Source organism: Falco punctatus (genome assembly GCF_963210335.1).
Source record: "Falco punctatus genome assembly, chromosome: 2".
In the NCBI taxonomy this organism is placed as follows: Eukaryota; Metazoa; Chordata; class Aves; order Falconiformes; family Falconidae; genus Falco; species Falco punctatus.
The window spans coordinates 114042679-114061060 of NC_137581.1; the positions used below are offsets into that span (position 1 = coordinate 114042679).

Sequence of the window (18382 nt, forward strand, 5' to 3'; positions counted from 1 at the left end):
AATGAACTAAAACTGGATGTGTTTGCTGCATCTTTTGTAGCTAGAACTGCCTGGGTACAGTAAAACATGATAGGCTGTGCCACTTGCTCAAACGTGTATCTGTGTTTAATCAGCCCAGGTGCCCAGATGTCTGCTAAAGGGAATCCTTCTGGAAGCCACCGAGATGGGTTTTTCTTTATGAGATCTCATTACTGTGATAGGTGGTAGCAGTGTCTATTATGCAGGTTGGCATTATATTCGGTTTCTTCTAACTCTGCCTGACTTTAACTGGCTGGGCTGACATCTTCTGTGAAAGGTCTTGCCTCAGGCTGATGGATTCCTCAGCCTTTTGTACTACATGCTATTCAAATCTACTTACTCTGGCCCTATTAATTTCCTCTTAGGTTCTTCTATAACACCATTATAATGCTGAAGTGCTTACAGCAACTCCTGCATTTATTATCACCAGCTCACCACCTGATGGGAAGAGGCAGTCATTTCTGATACCCTCTTTAAGCTGCCTAGGGTCTGCCCGCCCAGGGACCAGCATCTTAGCACAGGTTCAGAGCAGGACTCACACTGATCTCTGTCACTGCAGAGATCAGATCGCCCAGGATTTCCAGACGGGCCCTGGGCAGCAAGGGCACACGGAGGCAGTGAATACCTGAGAATGCCTGGTTGGTGTGATGTCCGTGACATCCCACAGGCACATAGCAACGCAGGCAGGGAGAAAGTCCAGCTCTCTGGAACAGCACTCCGGTGTCTCGCCAGTGAGACAGTGCCTTCCTTCAGCCTGCACCTCAACTACTACATGCCTTCCAGCTTCTCCAGTGAAAGGAGCATCAGTCATAGAATCATAGCAACTGGCAAGAGCCTCCTCCATCCTCATGTTTCGCTGTTCATCTCCGCAGCTGCAGTCTGTGCACTAAGGGAGGCAGGGCTCCAGGGGCTAAAACAGCAGGCGAGTTAGACATTCATGGAGCTCAAAATAAGATTGCACAAGGCAACCATTATTCTGGCACTCCTCCGTCGCCTTCCTGCATGTGGAGGGCTTGCTTTCGCAATCCTTAGTATTGTTCTTTTAACATCTTTGTGTTGGAGGATGTGTGAGAAAGATGTCTAACAGAAGCTGGCCATCTTTTGTAACAACTTCTCAGTGGTAGCTCTGGGTCAGATGCCAGGGTAAAGCCCAGGAGACAGGTACCAGTGTCCTTGGGAGGCCTGTCCCTCCTTGGGAAACCAGACTGATGGAAGTCTCAGCTCTGCTTGCTGTGAAACTCCGGCTGAGGTCAGGCTGCCAGACCCCAGAAGTGCTCATACTTTAGAGCTGCCTGGAGAGTGCCTTGGATGTGTGGTGTGGCTCTCCTCAGGGTCCCGGCCACGTGAATAAGCACTCGCTCAGAGTAACCACAGCTTTCACCAGGAGCCAGCGTGTCCTCCTGCATGGAAATCGGGTGTACGGAGGTGGGGAACAGTAATCTCTTCTTACTGAGAAGCTGAGACAAAGCCGGGACGGGCATCTAAACTCAGGTGCCACAAGAGACCTTAGGCTGACATAATACAGCTATACCTTCTGGTACCAGAGATCACACACCCAGGCACTACTATCTATCCATTCTGGCATCAGATCACACTGGGTTTAGTATTTAAAACAGTGTTTCAAGCCTAAATTCTTCCTGAGCCATGAAATAATATAAATGGAGGCTCCCAGCTGACTTGCAATCTCTTCCTTTTCCTTCTGCTTGTGTCATGACCAGTCCCACCGTATCAAGCCTAACACCTTTGCCTTCCACTCAAATGTCAGTTGGGATTTTATACTTATAAAAAGGCATCAAAGCAGACCTCACAGCCTATCAGAGAACATGGTGCTCTTTATCCTGTGAGCCCATCTTCACCGCTGCACTGAGCAAAATGGGCAATTCTCCTTCTGCAAGCCAGATATTCAGATCTCAAACAGGTTTGGTTCTTTGTGGGGTTTTTTGGTGTTGTGTTTGGCTTTTTTCTTGAGCTGCAGTTATTACAAGCTCTGTCTTTTACAGGCGTGTTGTTGTGCTGGATCAGAAATAGTGATGCATGACCACTGAAGGTTGAGCCCTGTGTTTTGCTAACACTTTGGAAGACGATGCCATCTGTGACATGATTCAGATCAGTGGTTTAGTGAAATTCTGTTGGCAGGGAGTTACTCACCAGATTAATGTTTCAGAAGTTCTCATGCTTCCAAAATGATGCTTCGTCTTCCCTCTCCCTCTGCTATTTATTTTTTTTTTCCACATCTCCGCAGGAAGGTCCTGTCAGATGTCACAGGTGCCTTATTAGCAAGTCTGGACGAGGCAGGAAATACAGTCTTTGCCGGCCAAAAACCCACAATGTGCAGCTTGAAAGGGTGCACAGAGATCCTGCCCCTCTGATGCTTTGAGCAGGCTGCTGAGGTGTTGCCAAAGCCTGTATCACAGGCACACAGCAAACATCCTCTCCTCAGACACCCTATCGCTACAGCATCCCAACACAAAGGGGATCCTTGCAGCACATGCAGAACAGAGCGTGGAGAGAACATATGGTTCTTTCATGAGAATGGAATTTTGTCCATCTGAAGACCACCATGGCAATTTGTCATGTGCCTCTGGGATGTGCGCCATTTACATAAGTGAGAACAAATTGAAACCACCTCTGATTTTAATACCATGTGAATACTACAGCTCCCTACGTGCATCAGCTTTTCTGGTTTACAAGCAGCCAAAGTGCCCTTGGTACTCATTTTCAGAGATGGACTTTGCAGAGGTCTCCTCGGGGCAGGAAGCCCCATTGCTTTAGGTGCTGCTCAAGCACCTACAAAGCCAGTAAAGAGCTCACAGCCCTATGAAACACCTCACAAAAGTATACCAGACAATTTAGACGTGGGAAATATAATTCTGCAATACTGTTGTGTGCACCTCTCCCCAGCTGTTTTCTGAAATACATTTTTCCATAAAATAGCTCTTACGGTGGCAATTTTCTTTCAGCACACAAAGGTGGCTCCTTACAAAGCACCAGCAGTGACAGACGCTCTTCAGAGCCACTACAGCATCTTAAGGACAGAGGGGTTATTTTGAATTACATCAGGCCTTCTCTGGGTAAGACAATCTGCACATTGCATTATTTGTAATTGAGAAAGAGAGGTTCGAATAAATTAACTCTCATCACCATTGCAGATCTTCATAAGCTGCCCACTGCCACAGTAATTGAGCGCAACAACTAAGCAATAAAGGCAGTTGTTTCTGAAGTATTTTGAACATCATAAAAATAGTTTTAATGGTTAAAACCCAAAGTGCTGGGAGCCATCACTGTGACAGCTCTGTAGATGAGAGCTGCGCCCTGGCAGCTAGACGCTGGAAATTCACTCACAGCAACGGTAGATCACTTTGGAAAAAATAGTTAGGTAAACCTGAACATTTTCATACCTGTATGTTTCTGGTTTGCTGTTGATTGGACAGTGTGTCTGATCATTTCATGCAGCAGAGTGACAAATACCTTAAAAAATTATTTCCTTGAAACAGTTTGGAAATATACCTGTTCTTGCCATATATTTCATCTGGGAGGCAATTTTCCCCTGCCCTTCTCCACATCAGCCTGGAGTTTCTGTTAGAAAGATGTGGTAATATGGAGAGACATCGGCATCATTCACTGAATGAAAATACTGAAACAACAAACAGTTTCTAAAAATAAAAATATAGTGAATATGTCTTTAGGTCTCTAAGGCATTATACGGTGACTAATCAGAGCAGTTTTCCTACGAAAAAGGGACAGAAGCAATAGAGATGGAATCAAATTTAATAGTACAAAATGCAAGGTCGTGCCCTGAGGGAGTAATAACGAGAATTTCTGCTACCAGCTGGGAGCTCATCAGTTGGAAGTGACAGAGGAGGAGAAAGACCTGAGCGCTCTAGCCGATCAAATGACTATATGCTGGCAATAGCATGCAGATGTGAGAAAGACAAATGCGAACCTGAGACATGTCAGATGAGGGATTTCTAATGGAACTAGCAAGATTTTAATGCCATTACAGAAGTACAGAATATTGTATGTCCATATAAAAGATGAATTAATTTAAAATTGCCTTTTCTGCACCTTTCTCTCTTAGGATGGCCAGGGTAGGAGAGAGCTTTCTTCTGTAAGAAGAGACTAAATGAGCTTGGTTTCTTGAGTCTAGCAAAATGCAGCCTGGGAAGAGATATATTTGTTGCTTACAAATGCCCCGGAGGGAAGTACCAGGAAGAGAGAAGAGCTATTTGAGTGAAAGGGCAGTGCTGGCACAAGAACAAGTGCCTATAAATTTGCCAGGAATAATTTGAGCTGAAAATGAGAAGGTCCTGACTGTCCAAGAAGTGCATTTCTGGGATTGACTTCCAGGAGGTTTTATTGGGAAAAAATTGCCAGCTTGTTGTAACGCAGAGGTGAGGCGGTTCTTTACAGACAAATAGCTACCCCAGACAGCATAGGATGAGGCCAGATGGTACAGAAGATCCCTTTCGGTACCATTTTCCATTGTCCTCATATGCCTTTCTCATTCAACAACGTCAGGTTTTGCACCAGTGGTGTTCAATTACCTCTGAGCTGTCAAAGCTATCAGGTTTTCCTTGTTTTGCTGAACCACAGCTGAGGCCTGGTACTGTCCCCTGGCTGCTTTCTGTCCCATTTTGTTGTGGAAATTGGTGAGGACAATCTCAAGCCTGTTTCTGATGGACACATGCCATGTGAGTCAGACTATCCACCACGTCTTCTATAGGGGAGTGGGCCAAAGGCTCTAAGCTGCTTGTTGCACTGAGATCAGCTCTGCTTCTGCCCAGGGCGGAGGGACATCACTTATTATCCTACTATTGCTGTCAATGCACGCAGAGACCTCACTCCTGCAGTGCAAGGGGCTACACAAGCACATCATAGATGACTCTCTGTGTTGAAGAGCTAGACATGAAGCTTGGGACAAAGGCATGGAGAAGGGTGGTAGACTCTGATTTGCAAGTGCCAGGTAGATGATGAGCGGCAGCTCAGGGCAGCTTGCTTGCCAACTGCCCTGCGCTTCATACAGCACTCGTTCTTGTAAAGTCATCTGAAATCCTGAAGAAGACCAGCCCAGGAGCAAAGACTAAGGTGAACAGGTATGGCAGAGGATCAGGTGGTAGGGGCTGGGTGAGGTTAGGCACATGGCATTGGAGTCCTCCCTTGAGACGGTTGCAGTGGTGCTATCGGTATAACTGAAAGCGGGGAGCCTCAGCCTCAGCCTGGCGGAGGTTTGCTAGATGGCTCTTAAGATCAGTATGCTGTGGCCACCCCTGAGGTACAAGGAAGTTTTTCCTTCTTCTGCCTGTAACAGGAGACTCTGGCAACCAACAGACTATCTTGGAAAGTTTCTAGACGCAAACCATTAGATAAGGAAACATTTTAAGTATGTTTCTTCGCTTTCAGACCTTAATATATCAGCACTGACCTTTGTTTTCTGTAACCTTCTTCTCCTTGGCACATCACGGCCATCAAGTTGCAATACTGTTAGGGTGGTTGTTCTTTTCATGTAGCACTGTAAATTTACGCAGCAATTTGTCACTGCAGATAAAACATCTTTGCTGTCCCAGGCGGCATGCAAGCTAAGACAGGCATGGCATGCAAATTCATCTGAAAGTTAAGAGTTCAAGCGCGGAGGAGTGTGGAGGAGAGGAAGGAAGGAGGGAGTGCTTCAGGAGGACGGTTTTGCTGGGGACTGCCAAGGAAGAGGAACAGTGCTTGCACAGGGGAGTGCAAGGAGAGCTGTCCAGGCCCAAGAAACACAGCACAGAAGAGCAAAAGCAGGAGCAAGGGATGCAGGGTATGGAGAAAGCCTAGAGAAATGCAGGGGAAGGAGGTCAGAGGAGGAAGTTGCAGAGAGCTAACAGCACTGCATGTGCACTGCAGGGCTCTGAAAGGAGGAGAAGGAGCCCAAGGGCATTGTCGATAACACGGAAGGGCTGCTACAGCCCACCCCAGAGCCTCCCTTTCATTGTGGGGCAAATGATCATATATGCACCCAGATCTACAAAGCATTTGGAGATGCTTCAAGGTGAAAGGCACCTATAAAAGGGCTTGTTATTGTTGACATTAAGAAGCTCTGGAAGTCTTCACTCAAAAAGGCACCTGGGTTTTTTCTCTTCACAACACACGTGTTATTCAACTGCAAATCTGCATGGGAGATTCTTAAGTGTGTATCTTTGTATTTAATTTGGCCAGTCAGTTTGAGTTTGCAGCAGCAGAGCCCTTCCTGCATGTTTGGACAGTACACACATAAAGCCCTTACTCTTAGCGCAGCAACTGAATGTATATGTTTAGTTCAATTTAATATTCCAAGCGCCAAGCAAACCCTCAACAAATGCTGTCTTCAAAAATTGGCCGCACATCCACACCAGTCAAACTTTCCATGGAGTCAGAACCTCGGAAATCCCTCACCAAGAAGGAAACATTGGCCTGGTCTGAATTCATTTAAGGAGAGGAGGGAAGAAAGAAAACACATTCATCAAGTTTTGTCTAGTCTAACGATACTGGCCTAAAACTCAGCCTTCTACTTTTGCTAGATTTTACACCCTTGCTGACCAGCTACATCTTACTCCAAAGCTGTACATGAAAGCAAACTTGGAAGACTAAAAGAAATTTTACTCCATCTTTTCGGGTACAAATGCATCCTCCTGCAGTGAGCTCCCTGTGCTCACTGCCCCTGAGGAACTGGGGTCTCTGGGGGACCCAGTTTGTGAAACGAACCGGGATGGAGCAGCCCTTCTTCTCAGCAGGGCCTCAGGTAGTGCAAAGCAAATGTCTGTCTCCCTCCCTCCCTCTTCTCCGCTGAGAAGGGAACTCCTCAGAGAAGCTGTCCCGCCCTGCAGCAGGGTGACGATGAGGAGAGGCGGGCAGGCAGCGTGCTGAGCAAGGCATGGCCAGACAGGGGTGTAGGAGCAGGGAGGGAGCCACAGGGCAGCAGTGCAAGCAGGGAGCTGGCCATGCATGGCTGCTGGTGCTCAACAAGCCTCAAAAACTGAGCCCTTAAGGAGTACCCAGAGAGAGCCTGATGGGGAGATTCTGCTGCTCCATCCCTCTACTGCTCTTGTGCCTCCAGGCTGATTGCACGATTGTTAAAGTTACCTTTAGGCTGGAGATGGGAGAAGAAGACCGTACCAATGCCTTGTTGTTGATGCTCTCCACTGGGGAGCCCACTGTGCCCTTGGAGAAGCCTCAGCTCTCCAGGGAAGGCAAGTTTTTCCTGTAAAGGGGTTGTTTCAGGGGACGGAGCAGGGCTTCGTTTTCAGGCTACATTTGAATGATGCAGTGCAGAGCAGATGTCCAAGAGACAGCCAAGAGGTGGGACCAAGGCAAGGCGTGGAGAATGAGTCACCCACAGCTGAAGCCAAGCAAGGACTGAACATTGAAACAAATCGTATAAGGCAAGAGCAGGGTCAGAGCAGAGTGGGAAAGAAGTCGTCCTAGCAGTGAAACAGAGAGACAGAAGAAGGAGGGTGAAAAAAAAACCAGAAAACTGCAGGAGAACAGGACACAAGAATGACGGTGCTTCACCAGACTGGTGGGCATCCAGCTTGGGATGCTGTCTGCAGCGGTGGCCAGGAGCAGATGTTTAAGATAAAAAGTGCAGAAAGGCCAGGACAGGCGTAGTGTGACTTTCCCCAGAGGACCCTCCCAGCCTCCGGCAGTCTGCAGCGTAGCAGCTCCTCAAGCCGGGGCTGTGCCTGCAACTTTAATAGCCTTCAGGGACCTTTTATCCTCTGAACTTAATTGCTTTGCAAACCCCTCTGTGCTTTTGGCCTCCATCCTAACTGGCAGTAGGGAGCTCCACAGCCTGAGGGCACGTAGGGAGGAAAGCACCAGGGAGGGAGGGATGGAGGAAAGCTGCTGAGAGGTGAGGGAAGATGGAGGGGATCCTTCTGGGAAAGGACCCATTGCATCAGCCTGGCCAGCCCTTTGCACAGCACTCCTAAAATGGCAAATTGAGGTCACATCACCGTGATGCACACCCAGGCTCTCATGCCAGCCCCTTGGAGGATCCAAGACATCAGCAGTGCATTCATGTGGACTGCCCCAAGCGTAACACTGTCAAAAGGGAAACTATTTCTGAGGAAAAAAATGCCAAAACCAATGAATTTCAGCACCAAGAAGTTTCTTTCTCCTCCAGAGGCCCAAGGAGCCCGCAGTCCCCACCAGGCCAGTCCCTCTCCGAAAGAAGAGCTCCAGGCACTGGAGCAGCCTGCACTGGAGCTCCTTTCTGGTCACCTCTGTGCTAATCACTGTTGGAGAGGCATAAACTGCCTGCGAGCAGTGAGAGTGGAGGAGAAAGGCTTTTTTTCCTCAAACAGTAGAGCATTTCTTTTTTCCTCCAGGGAAAGGGGCAGCAAACGAAGGTATTCCGCCCATTATAAAAGCCAGGGAGAGAGGAGGGGGCAGGATCTGAGTTACAAAAGAAATCGGCACATTACAGCAAGGGAGGCTGCAAGGTACAAGGCCACAGTGTAAAAGAAAAAAAAAGGGGGGGGGGGCATTCAAAGGCTTTACAGCATCCATCAAAGCGATAACGTTATTGCATGGTACGTTTATAGTTCCCTTGCAGCTGCGGCAGCAGCTTTTCGGTGGGGCTGGGCTTCAAACAAGACCAGAGCCAGTTCTCTCCTGCTCCAGCACCAGCAGACAGACCTTTTTTTCCCCCCATGCTTGGACATTTCCCGGCCCCTACCAGTGACTCCAAAATTCATTTCACCCTTTAATTGGATTTCACGGAGGAGAGTGAGGCACAGGGGGGGTGGCAGCGGCCGTAGGGGTCCCTGGTGCCTGTCAGGGCGGCTGCGGTGCTGCGGCTGGGGGGGTTGGGAGAGGGGTGCTGTGGCAGGGGGCTGCCCCGTCCACCCACCAGCCCACCCGCAGCCACGGCGTGGGCTCGGGGGGTCGGGAGAGCAGCAGCACATACCCTATTGCTGGAGTCCAATTTCAGCAAGCGCAAGTCGCTTCCATTCCATCGTGCTCCAGAACGGCTGGGCTTAACTAGGTCACATTTCCTAACCGTATCGGAGGCAAAGGCTTGTCTTGCTTGAGTGATTTAACCACCCTAGAAGAATGTTATGAAGCAGTGCCGTGATGAGCGATGACTCCCCTTGCTTTGCTCTGGAGGAGTGAAAAAGACCTGTGCAAGGGACCAAATGCTGTTTGCAGTCCCACTGCTTTAAGACCTTAGGTAAGAAGCAGCTCCAATTCAGTGTTCCGAATATATGCATCTCCGAGAAAAGCTATTGCCAACTCACATTTTTTTCTCTATTAGCTGCCAAAGCCCAACCTTTGTACATACACTGCGTGTATCTCGCAGCCATTTGCACCAGGCAGCGCGAGCCCCACGCACAGAGATGCTGCTACCCTGGTGCAAGGAGAAGAGTGAACCTGAGCCCTGGGCGCTGATGGGTAGGCGGAGAGGGAAGGATTAGCAGGCGTTTTGATGTAAACCCCGGTCTTCTCTGCCTCTTCCCCCCAGCTATGTTGGTGGCACAGCCCACCACCTCAATCCTCTTTTCCAACTCACCTGCCCTCCCAGCTCATCAGCATCCTCGCACTGAGGTTGCTAGCGCTCCTTAGGGAACAGCTGCAGGGAGCCTCGAGGGAGCTGCACCCTGGAACCTGCCATGCTGACACAAAATGTGAATGTCTTTGTGATTCACCTACACGTATAGTCCTACCCTGAATCATGCTGGATTCTTGGCGCATACAATGTATCTTGCACCATCTTATCCCCTGGGCTGATGATGCACAGCTTAAATGAGGCCGTCCCTTGGCCCACGTTAGCCATTTTGGTCATCAGTGCCAACTGATGTCTCTTTGATTATGGCTTATTTAGGAGGATAAACTGATTTTTCTTTATTTTTCCAATCACCTCATACAGGTGAGAACAAGACAGTAGCTATTTTCAGTCACTCTGCATCCATCATTTTCTTTGCCTATTTTTGCTCCCCGTTTTTCATCTATGTTACTCGCGCAACAAGAGGATGACTCCAGCCCATAATTCACCTGCTCTGCTTAGATAGCAGAAAGGTGGTATTTTCAGCATGGAGGGTTTTTTTTTATCCTGTTCTTTATATAGCCAGCCATTTTGTTCTCTTTTGAGACGGCTGCTGCAGATTGAGCAGATGTTCCCACTGAACTGTGTGTGGCGACACCCAGCCTCCCCCCTGCTGTCGCCCAGGCTGCTGTGGTCGCTGAGAACCCAGCGAGGCAGCCGTGGCACAGAGGCAGCCTTCTCCGCGGTGTTTGTCAACAGCAAGGTTCACCTGCCCCTTCACCTACCTTGGGTAAGTCCCGACGGGTGCCTGCAGAGTCTTCTTTAACCTGAATAATTTCATACCATCTGCAAAACTTGCTGCTTCGCTGCTTCCCCCACTTTTCCAAGTCATTAATAAATATTAAGCACCGACAGCGGGCTCACGGCTCGCTGCCCAGCCTGCTTTCCCTGGCCCCCGAGGGAGAGCGCATCCCCACCTCCCCTGCTCCCACCACCCAGTTTGCTGCCAGCAAGGCCCCCAGCATCGCCTCCCGTTGCCATCCATGTCCTCACCTCACTGCAGGAGGCTCCAGCCTGCGCTCCATGGCCTTGCTGGGCTGCAGGGGTGTTTTGGTCTCTGGTCAGCCAGTGTTTCTAAAAGCAGAGCGCAGGTTGCCTGACCTCAGCTGGCTCACTTGGCTCCTCCGCGTTGCGAAGGGCTCAATAATTCACAATGCTAAATGGCCCCTTTGGTTCAAACCGAGCTTCCCATCCCATGGGATGCCAAACATGGCACTGCCAGCTCCTGTTACCCATCCTGTCCTCCAGCCAGATCAGGACTGCAGCACATGACAGATGCCCCCAGACCAAGCTCCTGAAGGTCTCAAGGTGCTACCCAGCCCTCTGAGGATGCTGCTTCCCTTCCCACGGGCGCTATGGAGGGAAGCAGTGGTCAAGTGGTCCAAAAGGACTGGCTCTGGTAATGACTTCTGTGCTGACTTGTTGGGAAGGAAACATATGAAGCAGCCTACCCTGGCTTTTGGGGGGCACTGGGGGGGATGCGCTTTCCCTCCCCACATGCCTCCATGTACAGCCCAAGAGCAAAATGGGATTGTGTCTTCTCGTCCCCCCTTGCCTCACACAGAAACCCCCATGCTGGGCTTGAGCCCCTTCCCCCACTTGGCTGGGGGGGCTGGCGACGGCCACGTGCATGAAGCTGCTGTTCATGGGTGGCTGGCAGCCCACGGGGCACCCGGGAGCTGGTGGATTTAATGCCTATGGCAGATGCTGACACACCAGCGCTTGCACAGACGGGGCAGCTCAGGTGCCGTGCCCCTGTGGTGGGAGAGGGAGCAGCGGTGAGGAGATGGGCAGCGTGAGAGTGAGGTACTGGGATGCAGCCTCTGCCCAGCAGCACCCCATGGCTTGGGCAAGTCGCTGCACCCTACGGCTGCCTCCCCACCTGCCCCGGCTAGAAATCCTGCCTCCCATCCCAGAGAAGGTAGCCATTCCCTTTGGTATCCATTTCCAGTTTTCCCTAGTTTGTGAGGAAGGCCAAGCTCGTTTAATTTTTGCCTTTAAGGAAAACCAGAAGGAAAACAGGAGTTTTGGTCTGCAGGTCTCTGAAGCACTGCTACCTACCAGAAGTAACTGTGGACATCACATCTGTTCACCCAAAGAGCAGAACATGCCACATGCTTTACCATCTCCCAGTGCTTTGGGTTTTGTATCTCTTGTCCACCTCATTTTCCCTGAAAGGTCTGGGAGAAGAAGTCCTCCAGGACCACCAGCACCTGCAGGGCTCCTAAAGCCCAAGGGAAGAGCATCTTCCCCAGCTGTCCTCCAGCTGCTTCAGCAGCACATGCTTTGCCTCTAAGCATCACGGAGCTGTGGTACAGGGTGTCCTGCCCCTCTCCAAGCTCTGCAGGGGGGCAGGCTGGGGCCTCGCGTGCATTTTGCGCAACCCTTGATACATTTAACCAGACTTGTCACCGTGCAGGGAAATCAGCCACTCATGCAGACTGCAAAGCCTTGTTCAGCTGCTCACTTTGAGAGCTTAGCCACACAAAAAAGTACCATACACACATGGTACATTACTTTAAAGCAATCAAAATGTGCTCAAAAGAAAGCAAACTTTGCAGGCATAACCTGAGAGAGCTCTTCATAGCAGAGGTTACTTCCCTGTCTCATTTCAGCCTCTCATTCTCTCAGGTTTTGGCCGAGAGGCTGCTAAGAACACCCCTACTTTTTTCCTAATAACTGGTCCAATCACATTTCTTCCCATTTTCCAGAGAAAGCGACCTTTCTGCACAGACCCGGGCTGGAATAGTGACTGTTGCTTGAAAGATGGACATTTTGAGCAACTGGGGAGCAGGGGGTTAGAGAGAAAGAGGGTCCCCCAGGCTGCCCCTCAGCACCCCCCACCCCTGCTGTGCCCTTGAAGCCTGCCTGTCCTGTGGCAGTGAGCTGCTCACAGGGGACGTCTCTCTCTCCTTGGAAGAAGAACTGAGGATGCAAGCAGTGGCAAAGCCTGTTTTCCTAATCACAGAAGGGAAACAAAGGAGAGATTTCCAAATCACTATTTCAGGCTCTTTCCCCTAAAACTCTCTAAAGAGGTGCTACGAGCCCTTCTTTGATGTTTGCTTGCATCCTGCTTTATCTGCTTCGGTGATATTTTTGTGGCTTTTCTGCACAAAATGATACAGCTCCCTCCCTCGCTCTGCACTGGCCTCCTGTGCTTACACTCAGCTACTCTCTTCTCTAGTCACAGCTCTCCTCCCATAGCTCAAATACCTGATCCACCTTTTGTACCACTTGCAATTTGGATAGCAGCTCCTATCATGTCAGCTATCTATTTCATGAAGGGAACATGTCTGGGATTTTTTTATACGTATCTTGAAAGCGAGCAGCTATTAACAACAGCTCTTGCTGACCTCCTTGCTGCATCCAATTAATTCTCAAATAGCACAACTAGCAGGACTAAAATCTATATAAAAATATTGCATTCTACCCATTCCTGAACATTTTTTTTCTAAGGTTTTCTGTTCCTTTGAGGTTTTTTCTAAGGTAAGGTCAGGAGTGGAAGAAGAGCCTCTGAAAGAGGGTTTATAGATATTGTGGTATTTGCATTTTAACTACAAATCAAACAGGAGAGAGAGAGAATGGGTGAAAACTCTTCCCCCCCGCACACCCCAAATCAATTTGTAGTGCAAAGTCATTATTTCAGGGTAATAGCCTTCTTAGTATTACACCTTGCTGACAAACATTTCCTAGATGCATTCCTCCCCCATCAGTTAATGTTCATCAGATTACTACTAATCTTATCACAGACTTCATGCCACTCCTTGGAGAAAGTCATGCCACTGTCCCATGCCCCCCCCTTTTCTACTGGTGACAAGCTGATGCTGCACCTGAATACAACCGGCAATGCTTTTCCAGTGTAGGTTCAGATCTGATGGCACCAAAACCTTCATGGGCTCATCACAGCCTGCATAGCCGCTCATGTAAAAAACACAACCAAGAGTGACCCACCAACGCTTCAGGCAGCCGAAAGGTTTCATTTCAGTATTGTCAAAATGAAGCATTCGGAACAATTTTTCATTCCTTTCTAAGCCAAAAAGTCTCAAATCCTCGTAGATGGAATAAAGAAAATGAAATACACAGCTTTTACTCTTTGCTTTGCCATGGTTTATGTTAGTTCATGTTTTCGTAATTTATTGCCCTGCCAGGAGGTTGCCAGGAGCTGCCAGCTCACAGCAGACTCCACTGAGTTTCCAGAGCAGAAGAACAAGGCGCTCACATCTTCCCTACCCGTGGGTTCTGCTGCAACCCACCCTGCCCCATCCAGGCAGCTGCTCAGCTTTCTACAGGTGCTCCTGCCCCAGAAAGTGCCCTTCTTAATTTTCCACAGATGTTCTCTGCACTACCAGGATCTGGCCCCTGTGCGGGGCAGCCCTCCAGCCCGTGCTGCGCTGCACAGAAAACTGTTTCCCGGGCAGGGGTCTGAGCAACGCAGGCTTCTCCTGCACTTTATCACCGTGTTATTTCCATCAGAACGCCATCCTAGCCTAGCAGCTTTGCTGGCCTTTTCCCCTAGAAATGACTAGCCCTTTGTGAATATGGAGCTGGCCCTGGGGTGCCTGAAGCACACGGCGTCGTAGGTGCTGCCCGGAAACACAGCATCCCTTACCCATTGCAGCAGAGTTCTCCTCTGCCCTCTCCGTAGCCCATAATCACCGAGCGCTGCTGCCAGCATCTGAATTGCAAGTTTACAGCCCGGCTAAATTGCCGTCCGCTCCCCACAGATCTCATTCAGCACTTCCGCGATCACCCTGTCACTGGATATCTGTTTCAGATTAATTGGCCCAAAGATGAGGCTGCCTGCATTTGTCTGGATTATTTCCTGCCCAGGCTGCTAACCTCGATAGATATAATTTTTTTAAAGGGAACATGCTGGCAGACCATCAGAAAGGAAAACTCCCTGACGGTGCAATTATAGTTTAATGTGTAATAGCTGCCTGGGAGACGCTGGGAAAGCCCAGGCATTTTGGGCGTATGAAATGCAACTTGCTGCTACACACGGAAAAAAAATGAAAAGCCCACTGGAGAGGACTTTGCAGCAGCCAGGGGTGAACGGACTCCGTGTGAACCGATAGCTCATTTCCATCTCTGCCTTTTATACCGTGGGCTGGGAAGGCTCCCGAAGACGAATGCCGGCCAGTGCAGCAAAGGCAGGGATACAGGGAGAGCCGTTCCTCTTGGCGATGGGCTAAGTGAGAAAATAACACCGACTCGCCCTGATCTTTGGTTCAGTGACGTTGATGGAGGGATTAATTCAAACTGATTGACCACAACTTTACACTTCGCGTTGCTGTCACATATGATTAAAGCTCATCAAAGAGCTCACTGCAGATGAATTCTTGGACAGGCGCAGCCCCGTTATCTGTCCCCGAATTATCAGCCAGCAGCCTGTCTACTTACAGGCGGGATTGCTTGCCCGATGGCTGTGACAAACGCTTTGCGTGAAGGCATTTTAACATATAGCTTAGTCGAGACCCCTTTGCTGAAAACATCCTGCCCCTCACTCACCGTTTTACTTTACGCCGTTGGTCATGTAAGTCATTCTGTACCGCTTCTAGCTAGGCGCCATGCTCCATATGCGCGAGAAACAGCTTCTCCTCATCGCAAGTTATTTGCAATCATGCCAAATTGTTCCACAAGCCTATTATGCAACTGATAGGGCTCTTCAAAATGGCTTTAAGTATAACGCCAGCCTGAGCATTCAATTATATTTATTCACATTACTCTAAAAGATAGCTTGCTTTCGTGAACATCTTTGTGAGTAGAAAATTCTTTTTCAACAGAGTGTTTGGGAATAAAATGGGTCACAATCACTAAGGAAGACAGGCTGCATGTTTTATTCACAAGCGCATTTTGTGAACGTTTATTGCTACATATGCCCAGCTCTAGTGAAGATGGACATCCCTAGTTTTCCTTCTCATCTGCCCTCCCTTGGTTCTTATTTTTGTCTCCATGCATTAACTGCAACCTATTGACATATTCAGCTATCAACCGGAGGAAAAATAAAAAAAAAGTTTCTGAGAAACTATGCAAAAGAAAAAGTTTGTTCCCTCCTAAACCTTCTCCTTAAATTCAATTATATTGCTCTCATCCACAACAGGCTAATGGCCATTTACAGAGTTCATATCAGATGCAGCCACAGAGTTTCTGCTGAGCAAAAATTTCTCTGGAAATATGCCACTTTGCTTTACTGGCAATTTAGTGTGCTCACTGCATCTCAGCTTCGACAGATTTCCACCAGATACCATGCAGGATTGCTAGGATGAGTCCCTGGCCCAGCAGCAGTGCAGGCCCCATCCCTGCCTCTCGGGGGGGGGCTGCCAGGGACCCCCTTTTGTGCTGTTGGCCCCAGGAGTTCTCCCAGCCATTTGGTTTCCCTGGCCAGGTAGCAGCAGGTGGGGTTTCAGGGACAATTCCTTTGCAGTGCATGCTCACACTTCCAGGTTTTCAGGCCATACCGAAATGCTTGGGAGACTTGGTTGCAAACACCACTGGTCACAGTGCTGCTCAGTACCCTGCTTCACACGTAGCTTTGGGCACCAGGAGGATGGATGACTTACAACCCCTGCCACAGAAGACCGGAGAGGACCTGCTGCGTTCTGGGAGCCCAGACTTTCGCTCTTCAAAGGTATTGAGCCTTAAGCTTGTCACATCAGTGTGTTGGGCTCAGCAGGAGAAAACAGACCAAGTAAATATCAACCAACCCAAGGGGTGGGGGGAGGGGTGGGTGGGGGGGAGGGAGGGGCAGTGTGTATGTGTCAGAGCCTGTCAATCAGGAAAGAGAATGGAGCCGATGTCCTCCTCCCCTGGAAAACAACACCAAGAGTGAAGGATGGATGGAGCGAGGATGCATTGCCCTGGATGAGGAGAAAGAGGAGGGGTGTCTGCCTTCCACAGCTCTCTTGACTAAAGGCTGTTCCTTTCATCTGCCTCAGAAAGGTCAGCATGGAAAAAGAAAATGATTTTTTGGAAACAGCTCTAAGATAAAGATAAGTACTGCTTTCCTTGAAGGCAAAATAAAATGCCTCACTTTTTTAAAAAAAGGAGGTGGTGGAGGAGGAAAAAAATAAATAAACAGTCCCTTGACTTTTACTTTATGTTACTATCTGGGGAAATATTCTTATCTGTGGGGACTTTTTTCAATGCTACTGCTCTTGGAGTCAGCATTTGATGTAGAGCACATGTGTGCAAGGACGGCTGCACAGGAGGTACCAGTTTTCCATGCCAGCAGTGAGAAACAGACCCAGATGGCTACAGGGACAACAGGGCCACAAAACCATCCAACACCCACCCACCCCCGAGCGGGACTGACCTCACCTCGGGTACTGCCACCGCAAGGGCTGGGGGTGGCCATCGTGCAGATGGACACGGGCGGGTCACTCCGCTGCTACATCCCCATCTAGCATGGCAGGACCCCCAGAGGTCCCGGTGTGGTCAGGGGCCACTGAGCCCCCCATGCACCACCACGTGCCATTCAAACAGGCCACCCAGCATCGCCTTTCCATCGGGTGCAAGGGAAGGAGACAGACTGGCAATGCTCCTGCGATTAAAAAACCACAACACCTTCCCACCTGCCCTTCTGGAGTTAGGTCTGCAAGCATTTCACAGATTTTAATTTGCTAAGCAAGCCCCACAACTTTTCTTCGAGGTATTGAATTATTATTTCTATTTTACAGGCAGGGAAACGAGGACAGAGCGAGTGAGGGTGTTTGCATGAGATCCCAGATGTTCTCCATTAGAAACCATTGCGCTTCCTGGCTGCAGCATGACCTGACTGAAGTGCTAAATAACATCCAACATTTGTTCCCTTCGTACATCCACACCAACCAGTAGCAGGAAGCGCAGTTGCAAACTCTTGCAAACCTGGGAGGTCTGGGGAAGGTTTGGGCCCCCGAGAGCATGTGCTCGGAAGTGCAGAGAGCAGAAACATCAGGCGCATTAAACTTTTGTGAGTAAGATACACCTCCTACCTAGGGTACAACAGGGCATGGCTGCTTCTAGCTAGCAAGAACATTTGCTTTTTAAAGAGGCAAGTTTCTAAGCACCTTCCTTTCTTCCCCTGGCTGCAAAAGGGCGGGAGGAGAGATGTGTAGGACACCATCGGGAGAAGGGAGCTGCAACAAGTCAAAACCAGCACCCACGTGAAGCTACAGGACATCAGATGTGTCCTCCTCCCAGCTGCTCTGCTTCTGGGCCCACCTGTGCCTGCCCCCCACACTACATTCCCACTATCCTTTCACTGGGGGGTCAAAGCAGCGTGTGATGCAGCCCTTGTGCTTTCTTCATTGCACTGACATACAGTCACGTTAGAGGGGGGAAGAGACAATTATTTACCCAGCCGAAGCAAAGAGAGCTCAGCCACAATAACAGGCACAGAGCACACTCTCCCAGCCAGATACAAAAGCGAACGGTGAAGGCAGCAGCATTATCCATGATGAAGTGAGGGATCATGCTTGGACCAACACTTCTGGAGGGTGACATGGGCATCCAAGAGTCTGGGCATGACCCACAGCCAAGCCAAACCTCTGACCCCTCTTACATTATCGCAAAAGTCCCGCTGAATCCCAATAACCCAAGATTTATTTCCAAAGTGTCTCTACTCAGCAACACGATGATGCCTCACAGTCTACCTGCTTCATTCGGGGTTCGTTTGGGCTTGGACTAGATGGCCCTCACGGGGGTGTCCTCCAGCCTAAATTAAGCTTTGATCCTACAGTTCTCCAATTTTGAGGGAAGAGGTCTGAGCCAAAGCACCACTCAAGTGACAACACCGCTCCTCACAGCTTAATCACTTTTATCCTCAGT

The 18382-nt window shown here is 49.4% G+C and overlaps 1 protein-coding gene across 5 annotated transcripts in view; it reads right to left on the minus strand.

Moving 5' to 3' along the window:
- PTGFRN (prostaglandin F2 receptor inhibitor) overlaps positions 1-18382 on the minus strand; it is a 117819-nt gene that overhangs the window by 87360 nt on the left and 12077 nt on the right. The window contains exon 1 of one of the 5 annotated variants that reach the window (XM_080374535.1): positions 2167-3532. The exons of the other annotated variants lie outside the window; for them this stretch is intronic. The gene's annotated coding sequence lies outside the window, so the exon portion shown is untranslated. Of the gene's footprint in view, positions 1-2166; positions 3533-18382 lie in introns of those variants that run through there. 5 annotated transcript variants of the gene reach the window in all.